The sequence below is a fragment of the Rhinolophus hipposideros genome, assembly GCF_964194185.1.
Source record: "Rhinolophus hipposideros genome assembly, chromosome: 19".
NCBI classification, from domain to species: Eukaryota; Metazoa; Chordata; class Mammalia; order Chiroptera; family Rhinolophidae; genus Rhinolophus; species Rhinolophus hipposideros.
The window spans coordinates 37,428,678-37,449,887 of record NC_138065.1 but is presented as its reverse complement, the minus strand read 5'-3'; the positions used below and the strand labels follow the sequence as shown (position 1 = coordinate 37,449,887).

Here is a 21,210-nt window from a genome sequence, read left to right as displayed (position 1 = left end):
GGATCTCCTTAGACCCACTTACACCCTTTTTCTCAGAAGTGGATACGGTGAGGGAAACTCGGCATCTATCTGTGCCAGACCCCACAGATTCCCCACCCCGCAAAGCACTCAAGAAACCAACATCCCCAGGGGTTAGGTCGCTGGGCAGAGAACTCTGGAATGAAGGGCGTCCAGCGCTTCCCTACAAAGGTGCAAAATATACAAGCATGAACCCACCGACTGCTGGAACAACTCCCTCCAAACTGGGGGGTTCTTTCAGTTGCGGGAGGGGGTGGGGAGAGGGGTGGGCAGAAAGAGAAAGGACAAGGTATTTGTTTCCTGGGGGTTACAGCCACCCCAAGCCCTGATGTCCTTATCACCCTCCATCCAGGGATATGCTAAACAGCTGTAGTTACCACCAAGCTATTTGGCGAATCCAATCAAGACACTTAGAAAGCGAATGAGCATCGCAGAGGAAGAGCCGGATGCAGGAGTAATTGAGTGCACTGAGGGTCCGTAGATGCTCAGAAAGAAAGCGGGGGCCCAACCAAATGCAAATGGCTCCTCACTGAAGAGGCATAATGCCCACCGCTCTTCCCTGCTAATGGGCAATGATTGGCTGGATGAGTACTCAACAGCTCTGCCCCCAACATCCATCCCTACAGCGAGGGATGATGGAAATCCATATTCATGAGAAAGCAAACAGCAATGTTTACTGGGTGCAGAAAGGGGGCAGGGCTAGCCTGGCTGAGTCCTTGGAGAGCGATAATAAAGGTGGGAGCAGGGAAAATGTGCTGTTAGAGCCTCCATGCCAGCCCTCCCCTCATATACCTGATCCCCAACAGGTACACAAGTCTGCTGAGCCCAGAACTAAAGAGAACTCCCAATGTGGCAAATCCACAATACACCTAAGCAGAATTTCCTCAGTGACGGCAGCCTCCAGATGTCTACCTGGAGGCCGCCCTGTCCAACATCTCGTGAAAAAGTGCTCACTCACTCCCCCCGAACCCACCCTCTAAATGTAGCATATCTATTCCATCTGTAGGAATGGATATGGAGCAGATTATAACGAAAGATACAGGTATAACACAGACAGACATCTTGAAATCCATTTTGGAATCCCTCATCACACACTGGGTTGTCTACGCTGAAAAATAAAGGATATCAGACATTGTACTGGGTTGAATAGTGTCTGTACTAGCCTGCTCAGGCTGCTATAACAAAATACCACAGAGTGGGTGGCCTAAACAACAGAACTTTATTTTCTCACAGTCTGGATGCTAAGAAGTCCAAGATCAAGTTGTCAGCAGATTTAGTCTCTCTCCTTGGCTTGCAGATGGCTGCCTTCTTGCTTGGGACCATGTGTCTTCACAGGGTCTTTCCTCTGTGCTCACATATCCCAAGGGTTTCTGTGTGTCCTAATCTCTTCTTCTTATAAAGCTACCAGGCAGACTGAATTAGGAACCACCCAAATGGCTTCATTTCAACCTAATTACCTCTTTAAAGGCCCGATCTCCAAAAACAGTAATATTCTGAGGTACTGGGGGTTAAGGCTTCAATATGTAAATTTTGAAGGAACACAATTCAGCTGAAAACAGTGTCCCCCCAAAATTCCTGTTCACCAGAACCTCAGAATGTGACCTCACTTGGAAATACAGCCTTTGCAGATGTAATTAGTAAAGATGAGGTGTTACTGGCTTAGAGTGGGCCATCCATTCAATAACTGGTGTCCTTATAAGAAGAGGAGTCAGACATAAACACAGACAGACAGGAGCACACCATGTGACGACAGAGGCAGAGATTGGAGAGATGCAGTTACAAGCCAAGGAATGCTGAGGGCTGTCAGGCAACCACCTGAAGCTGAAAGAGGCGAGGCAGAATTCTTACCTTGAGCCTTCAAAGCGAGCATGGCCCTGATGACATCTTGATTTCAGACTTCAGCTTCCAGAACTGTGAGAGAATACGTTTCTGTTGTGTTAAGCCACCTACTGTGTGATCATTTGTTAGAGCAGCCACAGGAAACTAACACAACCATGGTGACTGAAACCCACAGGAAATCCCAAAATCTCAATGTAGAATTAGATTATCAGTTGAGCCAACCTCTGGCTCACCACAAGATAACCAGATGCCCCCAACACCAACTGGTCTGCATTTCTCTTTCCTTCTCTGCCTCCACAAGGAAGACACCAAATCCTAGTCATGTGGTCACCAGCTATCTGATGTCGGAGCCCAAAGAAATACAGAGAGATGATCATGTTCAATAAAGTCAGAAACTCAAACTATAAACCATCCAAACAGCCTTTGTCTCTAGACTGAGGTGGACAGACCTGTGCCAATCCACAATAAAGTTTTAATGACCCTCAGCGAAATGAGAAAAATAAAGCCAGGGCATTGAGTTTTTATAAAGCTGAATATGTTTATTTAACAGAGTCCCCTTTAGTCTGAGACCACATCACTTTTATATCTTGGATGCTTCAATGTCTTACTTATTATGAAATTATGGCAATGAGAGATGGTTAGAATGTTTGTAACGTTTATTCTTAACAAAATTAAAAGCTGGCAATTCTCTGACTGGCTCCCAATTAAAAAATAAAAACCCATGACCTGTTACTTCTTCCAAGAAGCCTCTTCACTTTCCTCACTTCCTTGGTACTGATGCATAAATCTTGCATTTCATTTTTCACTCACTTATATTTAGTTCTATAACTGTTCTCTGATTCTTTCTAAACAAATTGCAAATAGATCCTTATATCCCAAGGATAAGAATGATGACTCTAACATCTCCTGTTTCTATTTTTACATAGCACACAGCAGTGCACTCAACAGAAGCCCAGGAAATGCTGGTTAAATGAATCAAAGAATAAACAGATAAAGTTGGTGAAAACTACCCAAGGTGTTTTCAATGGGCCCAGGACAAAGCAGGAACTTATAAACTGGTAATGGGGACTGGATAGATTCTCAAGTCTCTTCCTGCTACAACTGTCTACGGTTCCTTAGTTTGTGTACAAACTATTGGGCTGAGAAGTAGACCTCAAGTCAGCTGAAATGATATGAAAGAGAGGATGTCCATGTCACAGGCCCGGGGAACTATGGAGGCTTCCATGCTGAAACTGGCCCAAGCCATGAAGCGACTTGATACACTACCAGGATCCAGCTTTTCTCACCACCTTTGCCCAAGCTGCCTTCATCCTTCACCTACATTAACCTCTACAGTAGCCAGAAGCCATGAGCCAAGGAATGCAGCAGTCTTTGGAAGCTGGAAACTAATGCACCCTCCTTATTAGTCTCCCTGCTTCTGCCCTTGTTCTTCTACAGCCTGTTTCTAAACACAAAGGCCAGAGAGATCCTTTTAAAACCTAAGTCATATCGTGTCCCTCCTCCTCTCGATATCTCCCTGCAGCATCTTAGAGTAAAATCCAAAGTTCTTAAAATCACCCACAAGGTGCTACCTGGCCTCGCCACCCTAACTTCTGAGGCTTCCTCTCCTGCCATCTCCTCCCACTCGTTCCACTCTGGACTTACTGGTCTCCTTGGTACACGCCCATCCCCAAGCCTTTCCATTTGCTCTGCCCTCTGTCTACAAGGCTCCTTCCCTGAGACATCCACGGGCTGGATACCGATCGCCTTCATGTCTTTGTTCAGATAGCACTTCCTCCATGAGGCCTTTCCCCGATGGCCCTATTTAAAACTGAACCCTCAAAACTGAAGCCCCTTTCCACTCCCTGTCTTCCCTCCCTACCTGAGATTTCTCAATGACATTCACACTCTCTGACATACATTATGTTTCACTTGTCTGTTTATTTCCTGCCTCCAATAGAATGTATACTTCATTAAGACCAGGATTATAGTGTGTTTTATCTGCAGCACTAAAACAGTGCCTGGCCTACTAGGTAGTCAATAAATATCTGTTATAAATGGATAACGACTATCTGCCAGCTTTTCCCGGTAGAGGCCATGAGACAATATAACTAGTACTGATAACAACAAGCATACTGACCACAGGTAAGTTACTGGGTACTTACTAAGTGCCAGGCATTATAGTAAGTGTTTTACATGTATTAACTCAGTTCATCAAATCACAGTAGTTCTTCTCACAGGGTGCTCAAGGAACTCAAGGAACAACAAAATACAAAATGTAGAGTGGGAATTGCTGATTTCTGATTAAGGTTCCAGCTGGTTCAGGGCAAAAAGAGGAAACTATTGATTGGGAAAAACTGATGTCATCACAAGAGTGTTGATCAAATGGGGTTGGAACCAATAAACTGTCCAGCTCTGGAAAGTGTCTGAACCATAGTAGGTATGTTGTCAGAATCTGATAATTGACTTTTTTTACCAAAAAAAAAAAAATTGCCAATTTTTTGCAAATATATAGAGAAAGAGGAAAAGCTCACAGAAATATGGGACTTCTGCTCACCAACCCACCCTTGTCAAAAGCTGCCAAATCCTCCCCACCTACTCACGTTAGAAGCCCAAATGGCACAGGGTAAGTAGCTAAGAGTATAGATGGCACTGAGAGCAAGGAAAAGAGGCAAGGATAAGATGCGATGGGGGCACAATAAGTGGGTCTGTAAGATTTCTTGTCCCCCAAACCCTCCCAGATGGGGAAGCGTGACCCGTGCTGCCTGCGTGACTGCGTCTGTGATCAGATGGGGAAGGCGCTCCGGGAGAAGTCCCTCCTTTCTGACTCTCAGGCGAGGAAATGCTTCTGGAAGCACCAGAAACTCACCTATGACAACTCTACTCATAGGCCGAACGATCCCTGCCGAGGAAGAAAAAGGAATCCCCCTTTGAGCCACATTAGGGTGGGGGTTTCCTTTGTTTGCAATTGTAATCTCAGTAGTCACTCTAGTCAATAAACAAACACATGAAAAGATTCAGCGAGGTGTAAAAATAGATTTGCACAGGGTAGACAACTGTGCATTCCATTTATTTGCCTCTTCGACAAACCGATACCTGGGGTGACATTTATTAATAAACGGCATTACCAGGTGCCTGATACGCGGCTCACAGAAATTAATTACCCAGCCCATGGTAAAACCATAACAAGCCTGCAGTGCTGTAACATTTGTGCTAATTGAAAATGAGATAAGTGCTGTGGGTGCAATTTGCATTCAATGCAGTGTATTAATTATCTTCAGCTCTCTTCATGATAAATATACCTGACTGAATCACTCTCCTAATTTACCAGGTAATAGAGTCGTAAGTGCATTCCCTTAGATAACTAGGGAAGGCGCCGAGTCGTGGGCAAGATGGCGGCCTTCTGCTTTTCCAGGTACTTCAACACCGTTAGCTTATGTACTCTCACTTCCCTTGCATCACTCCTAGGTGTGAGACAGTGAAGTTACCTGTTATACTCACCCAGACTCTCAGCCTCAGGCCCTAATCCTTCCCTCCTTTTCATGATAGGCTGACTACCCCAACTCAGAGACTGCTCCAAAACATGATGTTAGAGAGGATATATTTCAATCCATTTAACAACTCTCCTGTACACTGAATATTATCTCTGCAAGGAAGGGCCTTTTGCTATTCATTGCCCTCGAATTAATGCAGGATGTAATTGCATTCAGTTCTAAATGGACCCAAATTGAAACTTGCACCCTGATAACAGCCAGGAAAATACAGATTTAAAGATACTAGGCAGTTGCAGTGAATTAATGGTTGGGTATGATGGTCTGGAGAGAGGGCTCACATGACAAACCCAAGATGAGACGTACAGCAGCAAAGTTGCTCAGTGTCACCGCCTTTCGAGATGGGACGGAAAGAGGGAAAGACACGTTGTTATTACAAACTAGAGTTCCCTGACCATCCAGTGCTGGCACATCTGCAAAGCCTTCACCATTTCTTTGAACTTGGCAATGTCTTCTTCTTGCCTTCACACACTGAGCAGCACAGAATGAGATAGAGGTGACAGTTAATAGTAACAATAGCAGTTATCGTGAATGGAGAGCTTAGCATGTGTCAAGCACCTAGCTAAGGACTTAACTCACATTATCTAAATTAATGACCTTTTAGAAGCCTTCCCTGCTTACTCTGAGAACACCTCGCTTGCTTCCTGTGGGACGCTGTCCCCATCTGTAATCACCTTACTCAGTTGTCCACCTGCCTGCTCCCTAATTAGCATACAAGCTCCTGAGCCTAGAGCTCTAGCCTGTCTTCTTCACTACTATGTGACCAGCACAGAGTCCGATACTCAATAAATATTTGTGGAACGTATGCAAACTTATAATAATCACCTAAAGTAAGCAGACCAAATTCAGCTGATGACCCAGTCCAACCAGTGTATAAAACATGTTCTCAAATTAAAAAATATAGTTCTTCCGGCTGGACCCAGGGGTAACTTCGTACATTGAAGGGTACTGTCTGCAGAATTCTTGCTTTTTGCAAGATTGAAATCATGGCAGGTCCAGAAGCCGACGCCCAATTCCAATTCACTGGTATCAAAAAATATTTCAACTCGTATATGCTCACAGGTAGAATGAATTGTGTACTGGCCACATAAGGAGGCATTGCTTTGTTGGTCTTATACTTCAAGTTAAGGTCTAAAAAAACTCCAGCAGTGAAAGCAACATAAAAGGATTCTAAGCTGTACTTCATCTGTTGATTTCTCATGCCTGGAGAAACTAATGTCAACTCATCATGTAATACTCAATTTGTACAATAAATTATGAACCTGGAAAAAAAAATTAAAAAATATATAAGGTATCCCAGCCCCGCCCACTGTGCTCAAAGAGGCCAGGAATCCTGCATGATAAGGGCCCGTGGCACACGAATGCCTACCATGAAATCCCACCTGCTTGCAAGAGGGAAGGCTCCAACCTCATTCTAAGCTTTCTCATAGTCCACAGGAAGAGGAAAGTACAGATAAAAAAGATAAGAAAGATAAAACAAACCCGGAGCCCAAGGGAAGCAAGACTACTTCTGATATTCACACTAGAGGCAAATTTCTTCTGAGGACAAGAGAAGATATTGTTCAATGTCCAATCATACCCCTGCAGTAAGGAGACTGCAGCCAGCCCATAGGTACTTCCCTGTGACTTAGAAAAGGGCACCCTTGTCCAGGCCAACATGGCCCATGAGGGCACAGGGCTCAAGTGAGAGGAGCCCGGCTGGACTTCAGCCCTCACTGGCCCCTTAGCTGAGAGCCACTGTAGAGAACGTGACCTGCACAATGCCTGGGGCAGCCCTGCTAAGGAGGTGCAGCTGACTGTCTCCTTCTCAAGCTTCTCATGCTAAAGTGCAATCTGGTCAAATCATCCCCACAGAGGCCCTTGGGATGCAGTCCTGGTCCCCAGATCTGAATCCTACAGTAGATGTTACCAGAGGGCAACTCTGTTAGGTTATGCCTCAGGATGACAAATGATGGTGACTGCTGGGTTTCTCCTTACAGAGGGTGACAGATTTTGTTTCAGCTAAACGAACATGCTCTCCATTCTGATAAGAACTCTTCTCTTAATATGTCACTTCCTTCCTGTTATGAACAGAATGTTTGTGTTCCCCCCAAAATTCACATGAAGCCCCAACGTGCAATATGGTTGTACCTTAGAGATAGAGCTATCTTGGAGGCAGTTAAGGTTAAATGAGGCCATAAGGGTGGAGCCCTAAGCTAATAGCATTAGTGTCTTATAAGAAGAAAACAATGATCTCTCTCCCCTCCATGTGAGGGCACAGCAAGAAGGAGACTATCTACAAGCCAAGAAGAGACAAGGCCTCAGAATGAAACCTACCTTGCTGGCACCTTGATCTTGGACTGCCCACCCCCAGAACTGTGAGAAATAAATTTCTGTTACTTAAGCCACCCAGTCTGTGGTATTTTGTTATGGCAGCCTGAGCTCAGACACTGCCCTAAACATCAATGATATTTAGCTACCCTGGGAAATGGGCAGCTTTGTATAAAACGAGAATGTGTAAAAGGGTATTGGAGACTAGAACTAGAAAAGGAGAAAAGACAAGCATTGAATCAGAAGAGGCTTTCTCCAGAAAATTGTATTAAGTTGGTACAAAAAGTAATTGCAGTTTTTGCAATTATCTTTAACCTTTTAAACTGCAATTACTTTTGTAACAACGTAATATTTGAGAGCCCATTATTTAAATTTAAATGGAACCGTGAGAGGTAGCAGATAACAATAATAGCTACAGGTACTGAGTGATGAGCGGCGCTTTTAACACACGTTACATGTATATACGCTGGACATTAAACTCTTTACATACCAGGAACAGAGCTCTAAATACATCATCTCATTTAGTCTTTACCGTCACCATTTGAGGTAGGTGTCGTTATTCCCATTTTACAGATAAGAAAACTGAAGCTCACAGAATAAGTCGTCTGCACAAGCTCACAGGGATAGCCAGGAGTGAAGTCGGTGAGGATTTGAACACAGGTCTGTCTGCCTTCAAAGCCCATGCTCTTCACCACACTACAAATCTACTGATACGATCGGAAAAGTGGTATGGAAGTCAGATATCCGCAAATTAAATCTTAACTGAAAAACACCAGGAGTATTTACTATTTGAATTTCAGTTTGTACATTTTAGAAAACAAATGGTGCTTTTTAATAAACTAACCCTCTTATGTCTCTATTTTTTATAAATATACCAGCTTTATTTTAAATCAGGACATACCCATGATTCAAAAACCATTTTTATTTGGCTTTATAATATAACGTGTGACTTTTTTACCAGGAGATCGACCGTCCCAATTAGGCTTTGCCCAGGCTAGTACCGAAATGCATTTGTACCCCTCAAATCACACCAATGGACAGACAGGGAAAGGAAATAACCATCACACGTTTGTTGAAAAACCCAGCTGGCATTAAACTTTTCCAAAAAGGATGTATAAAGAACTCACATGGTATTGAAAGGACCAACAAGAGGATTTTGTGTTGTTGTAGTTGTGGTGGTAGTGGTGGTGGCAGTGGTTGAAAAATTACCATCATTCTGTTCCTTTAAATACAAGCAGAAAATCAAGTTTTCCCCAGGTAGCTCACCATATCATCCCTCCATTTAAAAGCATTGTGATTGAAAGCACAGAATAGCATAAGGACTCACTGACTTCCCTGATTTTCCTGGTTGAATTACCGGGTTCAAATAATGATTATGCACTGTACTTTTTTTTTTTTTTTTTTTTTTTAGATTTTATTGGGGAAGGGGAACAGGACTTTATTGGGAAACAGTGTGTACTTCCAGGCCTTTTTTCCAAGTCAAGTTGTCCTTTTCAATCTTAGTTGTAGAGGGTGCTGTTCAGCTTCAGGTTGTTGTCCTTTCAGTCTTAGTTGTGGAGGGCGCAGCTCAGCTCCAGGTCCAGTTGCCGTTTATTTTCTAGTTGCAGGGGGCGCAGCCCACCATCCCTTGCAGGAGTTAAATTGGCAACCTTGTGGTTGAGAGGACGCGCTCCAACCAACTGAGCCATTCAGGAGCTCAGCGGCAGCTCAGCTCAAGGTGCCGTGTTCAATCCTAGTTACAGGGGGCGCTGCCCACCATCCCTTGTGGGATGCGAGGAATTGAACTGGCAACCTTGTGGTTGAGAGCCCACTGGCCCATGTGGGAATCGAACCGGCAGCCTTCGGAGTTAGGAGCATGGAACTCTAACCGCCTGACCAACCGCGCCGGCCCTGCACTGCACATTTTTAAGATATATGCTTGTCCCCACTGTCAAGTGAGGAAACACAGCACACAAGGGTCAGGTGAGCAGACGGAGCTTGGGAGACAACTCATAGCCATTCTGTCCAACTCTTGGCTGAATTCAAGTATCACTCAGAACTGAGATTTTTAGAACTGCTCCTATTCTTCAGTACCTGCTTCATGTTATACATTAAAAAAAATACTCAACTGAATACCATATTATTCTGCTTACCTCATTTGGGGCAATTCATATGGCAGAAACAACATTCAATGGGCCTATATTCCCCCAAAGTATATTCCATTACTGTTGATGGAGGAAAGTTGGAGCCAAAACAAAAGCCCTTGTGGTCAAAAAAGCTAGTGAAAGTAAGTTTGACTTAAGTGAGATTCTCAGAGCCTTTAATATGCCAATAGGTATCTCAGTCCTCAGGTCAGGGACACAGACACCATGTTTCTCTCATGTGTGTGACACTGGGGCACTCTTTTTCACAAGAACCTAAGGATTCCTATTCCATAGTCAAGGTTTTAGGAAACACTGCTTAAGGGGATACATCCAACACTCTAGGCTTCAAGGTCACAACTTCCCTGAGGGATAGTATAAGTGAAATTGTGTCCCTGTAAAGATCTGTTGATGCCCTAATCCTTGTTATCTGTGAATGGGACCTTATTTGGAAATAGGGTCTTTACAGCCGTGATCAAGTTCAGATGCAGTCGTCAGGGTGGTCACTAATCCAGTCTGACTAGTGTCCTTATAAAAAGAATGTCATGTGAAGAGACAGAGACACACAAAGAGAAGACACAGGAAGACAGTGGTGTTATAGTGCCATAAACCCAAGAAGCCTGCAACCACCAGAAGCTGGAAGAGGCAAGGAAGGATTCTGTCCTAGAGGATTTGGAGGGAGCCCCTGCCAATTCCTTGATTTCAGACTTTCAGCCTCCAGAGTAAATGTCTGTTGTTTTAAGTCACCCGGTTTATGTTACTTTGTTGTAGCAGCCGTAGGAAACTAATACAGGAGGATGAGACACATGAATGGCTACGAAATGGAGTCTAAATAACAACACAACACAAGCTGAGGATGGAAGGAAGCCATGTGGGAAAGCGTCAAAAAGGGAGTGCAGGAAACAAGGATTCAGGGCTGCAGAGTAGAGTTCTCTGGTGGCTGGAGTGGTCAGAGATGACTTCCAGAAGGAAATGGGACAGTGAGAGGAGTAAACACAGATTTCCTGGTTTATTGGGGGAATTACACACACACACACACACACACACACACACACACACACACACACACACACACTTGATGGAGTCACTAGAAGATATTGACAAGTCCCTTCTGAGAGATTTCTCCCCTGGAAGGCTCACTGGTCATCCATCTGTGTTGAAGGCATCATGTAAAACCCAGCAATCTCTCAGAGACATCCCAAGTGAGTTTTAGAAAATACATGCATTTTTCAGTTTTTGTGAACTTTGGATTTCTGGGTCAGCTTGCATGTCATTAAAAGAACAGCTAAATAAGAACAACTAAACAATAATTCTAGGTCAAACCAGTTACACAACCATCCTGTTTCAATAGGAAGACCCAGAATAAAAAGTATATATATCTCTGAAAGTTTGGAGTAAAAATCTCTATTGAATAAAATAGCAGTTAAGGTTTGCTTGGGGGAAGGGAAAGGAATCACGAGAACCTTAACTTTTAGCATGAAATGCATCTGTTAAATAGACCTAGTAATGGTGTGATTGTAGCTAAAAACAGCGACTTGAAAATGTTGTGTACATTATTACTGTCATTATCCACCAACTGTAAGAATGCTATGTTAAAACTAACTCAAAACACCCTGAGAAAGGTAATTGCTACTAATGGATCTGAAGTGTGCAAAATTGGACATCATTACCCTGTCCTCTCATGGTGGGGCTGGGGAAGCTGCTCGAGATGGCAGTTAGTAGGCTCACTCATCTTTCAATCAGGACTGAGGTTTGAGGAAAGGGCCAGGCTCGCTTTCATTCTATAATGCAAGGGAAATTCCACACTGCAGAATATTACGGCAAGTGTTTATGGGGCAACGCCAAGGGCAGGAGATGGAGTTTTAGCACCACTTTCCAAACTTTCCCAAGTTGATTCTATTGTGGGAGAGGGGGCTGGAGATAGGAGAGAATCTTCCTACCCTGAAAATCTTCCAGGCGCCAATTTGTTAGATCAATTGCCAACAAAATGAGTGAAATATTGCTTACCCTGACATTTAGGGGAATAACCCAGAATCAAAGGTTATAAAAACCAAACGGGTCACCTCAAGCCATCTTCTGCTCCCGGACACCTACGCCACCTGAGAAGAGAGCAATACAGCTGCTCGGTTGCTCTGGGGTGATACGCCTGGCCTCTGTCTCTGTGTATAAAGTCACACACTTCTTCCCGATGCGTGGCCCAACTTCCCTCCACCGTAATCACTGCTCTTACTGTCTGCTGAGTCCCCCACTCCTCACCTCACCTATCCCCCAACGTTCCCTTCTCCAGTGCTAACTGATAACAATAAAAAAATTTTAAAACACCTGTCCTTATTTGACCACTACATTGTTGTGTACGCCTGAAACTAATAAAAATAAAAATAAAAAACCTGTCCTTAAATGTTTCCCAAACTTTCAAAATTAATGTTTCCAAACAGCACATGCTCCTTAACATGGAAAGTGCCCTCTCTGCCCAGCTCTCCAGGGACCTCCAACCCCACACCCACCAGAAAAAAAGAAAAAGCATTCAAGGAAGCATTCCAGAAGCTTCAACCTCTTTTCTCACCACAAGGCTGACAACTTAAATGCAATTTCCCTCCTTCCTTCTGGCCAAAATACAGGAGTCCAAACAGGGGCCAAATGCCCAGAAACTGCATCAGTAATCTCTGATCAAGGCCTACATTCTAAACCTAGAATTTTTTTAAAAAGTCCTTCATCCATGTAAGAAATTTCTTCAAACCCCCATGGCTCTGGGTGACCAGGGCCCTTGAACCCTGTGATCTTGAGGCTCTGAATGAGTGACGGTCCGCATCAGATCACCAAGAGACTGAGTGAAAGGCAGAGACAGGAACGGTCTGGTTCCCTGGGTGACGCTTCACACAGGCAAAGAGCACAGGGGGTGGGACAAGGGACAGAGAAATGCTGTTGGCATTGATCTGAAGAAACCTGGCAAAACATTCTGACTTTTCAAACAATTTTCTCACATGGCACCCCAATATAGATTATATAACTTACTCGTTTCGTCATTCATGTTATTTCTTTCTTTCTTATTCAATAATTACTTATTTAGCATCTCTTAACAGTGTTAGCATTCTGACAGTACCTGGCAACGAAAGAGATAACAGGCGCCTGACGAGGACACTGAAAACATACAATGAACACAGAACACATATTCTGACAGGGGAAGGCAGATAATAAACATATAAATATATATATCAGGTCTTGATCATTTTTCTTATGAAGAAAAATTAAGTAAGAAAGGATGATAAAGTGGAGTGCTCTTTTAAATAGGTGCTCAGGACATGTGAAAAGAAACAGAAGAAAGTGAGATCCCTCAGGGAACAGGGCTCCTTTCTGGGGCGGGGGCGGGGGAGAAAGACGTGTGAGACCTTGAGCAGGGAGACCTTGCTTAGGGAGTTGAGAAACAGCAGAGATGCCACGTGAATGGACACAGTGCCCAGAAAGAGAGCAAAATGGCGGGTGGCAGAGGGGAAAACAGGGTCAAGAGTTGGTTGGGCCATATAACCTCAGGGAAGACTGAGGAATTTTACTCTGAGGGAGAGGAGAAGCTGCTGGAAGGTTTGGGCAGGAGAGGATATGGTCTCACCTGTTTTCAAAGGATCATAATGACTGCCATGTGGAGAACAGACAATATAGGGACAAGGGTTGGTGTGGGAGCCCAGTGAGAAAGCTATTTGAGTTGGGAGGGTGGGATAGTGGGGCTGAGAAGAAGTGGTCGTATTCCAGGTGTGTTTTGGAAGAGAGGCCAACAGGATTTGCTCACGGGTGAGATGTGAGGTGTGAGAAGAGGAGAGTCAAACACAACTCTAGCTGGGGAGACCAGAGCACTGGCCAAGTGGACAGACCCAAGGTCTAGTCCTGCTCCTACACCAGTGGCGTGACCTTGTACAACATTTTCACTTCTCTGGGTCTTTGTCTCTAAAGGGAGATGGTTACACTAAAGAAGTGTAAGGTTCCTATGGAGTCTGACATTTTCCACTTCATTGTTGGCACGAAGTAAGATTATAAAGCAGATCTTTTTTTTTTTTTTGTAAGGTTTTTAAAATTAGTTTCAGGTGCACAAACCAACATAATAATTAGACATTTATACCCCATTTATACACAAAGTGATAAACCTCCTCCCAGTCTACTAGCCCTCAAGCAGATCATTTTTTAAGTACTCAAGAATTATATCAGTGTTCTTAGGGTTCAAACAACTCTCTTTTCAAACCCCTATATTGTCACCATCCATTTCGATGGTCTGTTCTTCAATGTGTAATTAATCCCGCTGGGCCAGATCCCCAGGTGTCAAAGTCTTTGCCTGTAGCTAGAGCAGTTCTGCACGTCACTGTCAACAACTTTTTGAGAACTTGGACCTTCTTCAAGATTTCTGATTTCATTTTGCCATCTATTCATATTTTATTTTCGTGAGTGTTGTCAAATGTTTCCCATACCCTGAAATTAGCAGAGATGGACTGAGAGCCAAAAATGTTAAAGATATTGACCTAATGGGCAGGGTTAAAACTCTAGTGTTAAACGGAGAGGGATGTTTGAGTGGAGACTGATTTTATAAGTGGTCACATTATTTCCAAGAATCTCCTTGTTAGAATGACTTTTCCTTCCGTAAACAACTGGGGACTCAGATAATGAATACTTGGAGAAGAAAAGGATCCTTACACCAGGGAAATAGCTTCAGAAAGTTTCCCATAATGTATCGGAAATGCTTTTTAGCAGACAGGCATGGTGTTTTAATATCTAGTTTCGAACCTGTTTATACACACACACACACACACACACACACACACATATATAATTATAATTATGAGTACTAAATATTCAGTGGGTGCCAACAGAGACAATATTTTGGAAAACCTGTGCCTAGACTTCATATGTATTATACAGACACAGAGAAAACGAGGAAGAAGGAAAATGTGTAACCATGTATTTCCTACTTTTCTTTAGAAATAAATTCATTTTTCTTCTTTCTTTTTAATTTTGGCAATAGCCCAATATCATTATACAGCCCTTTACTACTCTCAGCTGGCACTGTCCTTGATTTGCGACCCACTGAAAACCATGAGAAGGTCCGGAGCAAGTACCGTGCTCACTGGAAGGAGAGAAGCTGGGGGAGCTAAGAGAGGCAGGCTGATGAGAACAAAGGAAGACAAGAAACCAGTGAGGTCACTATGTTGGTCCTGCTGAGGCTCTCTCTGCGCTGTTTACCATTTCACTTGAGTTTCATGGTACAGAGTCGACAGTGATACCATCCCAGAGCCCCTGCTGTGAATGAGCCCCTGTGGAAACCCCACACTTCTGCTGAAGCCACTGAAGAGGGAAGGTGGCATTCCTCCTGCCCCATCCTCGGTGGATTAGAAAAATAAAATACTCAGAGGAACGGAGGGGGGGTAATTAATATCATTCTCATTTCCTAGTTTAAGCTTTTGAAGAAAATGGAAAATTCGGTATCAGGGAATAGCAGTTGGGACCTAATAAGAGTCAGCAAAGTTTTACACAGCAGCCAGAGGAATGAGCTGGGGAAAGACGAACATAGAAGGAGATGGTACCCCCAACAACACCTTTAGTTTCCTTGAAAACACATGTCACAGGGATGAAACACATGGTTAGTTCTGCAGGACTCACCGTGATGAGGGGAAAACACTTCAAAATCTACATCCTTTTTATGGAAGTGCATATGAACGGCAGCCAATCAGCAATTACTTCTGTTGGTTGAATTAATCTGGTACTAAGAGAACCAGAGCTCAGAGATGACACATGAGCTCAGAGATGGACGTCTGAAGACAATCACGTGCCTCCCCTTCCCTCATGCACCAGGCGCTCGTACACACGCAGGCGTCACTAAATGATACTGATTCTGTAAATTCCGTGCGAGCTGCAAGCGTCAGCACTTAGTACAGTGCTTACTACACAGTAAGTGCTTTGTAAAATCTGTTGAATGAATGAACCATTGTACTCTTTCCCACTGGGCCTAGATGCTGCTTTGGAGTCCTGCGCAAAACAGCAGTTAGTTCCAAGGGTTTACTACCAAATCAGGTAGCGGTGGCTCACAAATCCAAACCTACTTGCCATCCGTTCACAAGTAGCCAACCCCTAACAGTCTTCCTTTAAGTGATGTGATTTGTATCTGAAAATATAGGTAGCTTCCTGGGTTACCGTGCACTCCATCATGAAATAAAAATTAATTTGATGTAATTGTTTCCACTATGAGGTGTACAGCTTCCCATATTTGTAAACAACAAATTCTGTTTGAAACATAGGTCTACATAATGGATGCTCTCGTAAGTCCCTTTATCAATGCTGCTTGCACATATTTCATAGTGATTTTTTTCCCTAATTACTGTGTTGGGAGTATATTTGAAGATTTCTCTCTCTCTCTCTCTCTCTCTCTCATAATTCAGCTGCACATCATAATAATGCTCACCAATATTTCCAGTTGTCTTTCCTTCCTGAACATACAATCACATTTTCCTGACTGTTGGCAATTAGGTGAGGTCACATTCTTAGTTGTGATCCAAAGGCTGTACCTGTGTGTCAATTCCAGGGATAAGCACTTAAGAGACAATGCTCAACTTTCTGTACACTCCTCACCTGCCATGGCCATCCTGAAATCATGTCTTAAGATCAAGGTGTCACAAAATCCAAGCAGACTGGATCATTGAGTCACACTCCACTGGATGACAGCTACCTGAGTGAGCAATAAACATGATTGGGTAAAGGTACTAAGACTTTGTGCTATTTGTTACCATAGCATTACCTAGCTTATCCTGACTAATACAGTAATGAATGAGATCTGTGAGCTGTGATGAAATACCTGCCCCCAAACTCAGCCCAGTCTGGAGTGTCGGCCAGATTTTCAGAAGTTACAGGGTAAAAAGGGTGGATGGAAGAGCAACCCAACTGGTACAGAAAAGAGGTAGAGATGGAAAGGGCAGAGGACTCAGGAGAGAGGAGCTGGTAGGGACAAAGAAAGATGGACAGAGGGATCCATTCTCAGGAAGTTTGTGGTGTACATTTGGCCAGTGGGATCTGTCCTTAACCGAGACACCAGAAACACTGATACCATCTAAGTGAGCCCCAGCTGTCACTCCTAACTCTTCTCCACTCCCCTACTCTGTGTTCTGAGACCTCCCACCAGCTCAGCCATGGGTCCTATCCCCCTTCCACTGAGATAAGTGAAGCAGAACACTCCACTGATTGGAGTTGAGGTTTTGACATTGCACTTTTCACAAAACTATTTCCATAAAGCCAGAGCCAAGTGGAACCATACTCCAGATACTAGTTTGGCAAGTATATAGCAAGAGTCTTAAGCTTAAATCCCAACTTGATGTAGTAATAAAAATTTTTGTATCAATTTCAAACTGTTTCCCACAGACAAGTTCCAGGGAAAGGAGATTGTGACATTACTTGTAACAGAAAAAATTAGAAATAATCTAAGTGATCAGCAAAACAGGAATCATTAAAAAACAAACAAACAAAAGCAGGAGACATCCATGTAATAGAATTTTATGGGTAAAGCAAAATGCTGTTTTCGAAGAATGTTTAGTGGGATGTAGAAATACTTACAATATAATGTTAGGTGAACAAAAAGATGCAAAATTTTCTAGACAGAATGATGTCAATTTTATATAACAATACATAATATGCATAAAAAGACTAGAAGGAAATATATTAATATTAAAAATGGCACCAGTGATTATCTCTGAGCAGTGGGTTAAGGTGATTTTTATTCTTTCTTTGAAAGTGTCTATGTTTTTCAAGTTCTCTTTAATAAATACATATTATTTTAAATTAGCAGAAATTTTTATTTTAAACAAAATAAAGTTGTATCAGGGATTCAGTGATTTTAATCACTCCAGAGTTTGTTCTAGGGTGAGGAAAGCTTTGGCTCATCCATCAATACCTTCTAAATACAATCCTAGATAATGGTCATTAATGCTCAGTATGATGGCTCTGTTGAAGGGATGTTTCATTTTTATGTTTTTCAGTTGACATATTAGCAATTAAATAAAACACTACTATAACTCTATTCGGAACCTCGTTGCTAAATTATTTATAAACACTTTTGGTAATATACGGCAATTCTCAAGTTAACTAATTTGAAATCCAGTGATTCTTAAAATAATTCTGCATGGCTAGGAGGAAGGCACTGAATTCTCCAGGCCTGTGGCACATCCTGCACTCACCTGTCTCAGGACAAACACAGCCAGAGTTGTGGGCCATGTTTGGGGAAGAGCCATGCCCCACATTCCAGTTCTAGGGCTGCCTCTTCTACAACAGGCACCACAGATATTTAGCCCATAACATCCGCTTTGAAACTCTGCATCATACTGCTGTCTATTGCTACTTGATTATAAATTCACTTCTCCCTGCTGCTATGGCAGATTTTGGGAACAAGTAGTGTGAAGATGGGGGTGAGGCATCAGGGAGGAAAAATCAACCACCCCAACCCTACATCTGTAAAGAAAAGCCGGCTGCACAGAAGGCCACTTTACTCACGCCTTGCTATCACTCTAGTTATTTTCACTGTAGCAAGCACCCTTGTAAAAAAGATCCTACTGAACTGAAAAATGTTCGCTATGACCTTTATTTGACCTTAGCCCATAACTGTTTCACCCACCCCTTTAGATAAACTTGAATTGCCCAACCAATAGCAGCTAAACTACAAGAATGAACCCTCCCACTCTGAGAACCATCTTTGACCAACTATTCCCAAAACTGACTCTTCTTGCAAAAGCTCCATAGAAATACTATCCATCTTCCCCCAGGCAGAACACTGCTCAATCTTCTCCTGCTGTAGCATTCAAAACAAAGGCTCATGCTAATGGTGCTCTGATTGATTATCTTCCATAGTTTTTGATGCCAAGACTCTAATCACTACCCAGACCCACCGCTGCTCAGCCCAGGCCACTCAGATGAGGATAGAGAATGCAAGAGACCCCTTGAGTCTCTCCTGGGAGTCCCAGGGATGGACAGCTGAGTAATTCCTGCCCCTGACTAATACTAGGCTTCATTTATGTTGAAGCACCACCTAAGCCTTTATTCTTCCCTCTTAGTTGTCCTTGGTGAAAACCTTTCATTCAATTTATTTTACCCCTCAACGAAGAGGGGTATGTAGTGCTGAGATTCTGAGGGAGTACCCAGCCATTCTATGAGCCTCCAGTCCTTTGTTCAGCTTTGAACATGGACAAACATAGTGCCAACAGCATCAAAAATTTGAAGCTCTGATGGAATCTTACCAAGAACAATTTAGAACTTCAGAGGCCACTCCAGTGAACTTGGGATATGAGTAAAATAATCCATCCGAATCAAAGTGTTCAAAGATTTCAAATATTCAATGGTTTTTTGTTTGTTTGTTTACTGGTATAAAGAGGCCACTGAAAGACAGTACAATTCTAAAATTTCCTTTAAGGATACCTTAGGGAAGGCTAACAAGGATAGTCCTAAAGCACATATTCTGGGATTCCTTAGTTTCCATCGATCTATTTGATTATAAAATTGATGTCAAATATATGAATCAAAATTTGATCATCGATGGACATAAAAAGAACACAAATATTAGACAAGATCTCTTAGCATTTCTCCCTAAGATCTTTCATGTCAAAATTGGTCAAAAATCCAGTCCCGTAAAATGAAGCCATCCTGATCTCAGAAACTATTAACTATCTCACCTTCCAAGATGACAGTGATCTCCCTGGAAAGGTATCACAATTTCCTTATCTACTTTCTGTATTGATGGTCTTAAACCTGAGGTGTACCTCTTGGAAGGTATTTTATTAGGTTTAGTTTCTATTTAATACAAACACTGCAGTGGAAGTCCAAGGAATTGTCCCCCGCATTGGATTCATAATTCCCAAGATATCATACACCCACATCTTGGACTTCCATATTGACAGGACATCTAAAACTGAGAGTCCCTCAGGATTCTTCAGAAGCTGCAGTTGACATGAGATATAATTTGAAGGAAAGAATAAATCAGAATCTGATCAAATGATGAGACCTGGTCTCCCTGTTGACCAAAAGGAGGGACTCTAAGAGATTCTAAGTGACTAAAAATTTCCCATTTGTGGCCCTTGTATGACTTAGCTCCTGAAACTCTTGCTCCCCTCTTGATAAAAACCCAAATTTCCTATCCAATGGCTGTTAAACCACAACATCAATGCCTCCTCATTCCTCCAATTGTTCTTCTTACCTGTGCCCTGGCCAATTTCTTTCTACCCTTGCTGACTATGGTTTATTATTAACAATTTTGTGCTCACTATGGACAAAGAATGTAAGGGGATTATGAAAAATTAAAAACTGCTGTTGTGTTATGGTAGTGAGACTATTAACAATGGTTTCCTATTTTCCAAGTTTTCTGTAAGGTGGCTATATTATCTTAATAGTAATTATATTTCCTAATGAAAAAAGAGAGGGATGCATTACTTAGTTCCCAGAGGATTATAACCACTCCAAAAAAAAAAGAAAAAGATTTCCAAGAACATCTTAAAATTTTGATGTTTTCCACAAAGATACTCAAGACAAGTCTTGACTCATTTGGGGTACTGGTTTCTTGAAACTTTTTCTTTACTTTAAAAAAAAAACTGTTTTTCCCATAGAAACGTGAATATTTGGTTTAGAAATGACCAATGTCTCAAAAAGCTTTGATTTCCTGCCACATACTCATCTCCAAAATGCCAAATCAATGGCATCTAATCCTAACAAAGTGAGACATCTACAGCTAAAAATGTCTTTACAATGGGGGTAGGGATAGAGGGGAAAAAAGCAGGGGTAATTTTTTCCCAATATGTTTGTCATTATTATAGGTTATATATACAGAAGGAAAGTTAATTAAGCTTTAAAAAAAATCCATCACACATCAATGGCTGCATTTTAATGAGCACAAAAAGTTGAGGTGTTTACTACCAATTAAAGTGGTTTTTAAATAAGCATTAATTAACACAGAAATTCAGAAGAAAGTTATACCTTGTCAAAGAAAGGCCAGTGCAGGCTATGCCCACTTCTGCTCCCATTCATATTCAGATAGTAATTACTACCAACCCTATATTTTCCATAATAATGAGGAGATGCTGTCATGTCTATCAAACAACAACACACACACAAAAGTGGTGGAATTAGAAATTCTCAACCTGAGGTAAACTTTTCAAATTTTTTCCTTCTGGGTTTTTCCCTTATCCAGGTCAGAGTTATTCAAAGAGGAGGTTAGCCTGATTTAATAGTGAGTTGCTCTCTTTTTCCCCCTTTTGTAGGGAGTGTTGCTGGGAAGCACTCATTGGTCAGAGAGGTGTTATTTGAGTCTACACCAGCAAATCAGAACAACTGCCCAACAGTGATTTACAACAGTCTGCAGTTCTTCCTTTGTTTCTTAATAATCATGTTAA

The 21,210-nt window shown here is 42.4% G+C and overlaps 1 pseudogene across 1 annotated transcript; it reads left to right on the top strand.

Annotated features, from left to right (window-relative positions):
* The first annotated feature begins 6,297 nt into the window (after positions 1–6,297).
* LOC308487553 (ATP synthase membrane subunit K, mitochondrial-like) lies at positions 6,298–6,550 on the top strand (annotated as a pseudogene). Its single transcript has one exon. The product of its transcript is annotated as an ATP synthase membrane subunit K, mitochondrial-like (transcript).
* Positions 6,551–21,210: the final 14,660 nt, after the last annotated feature.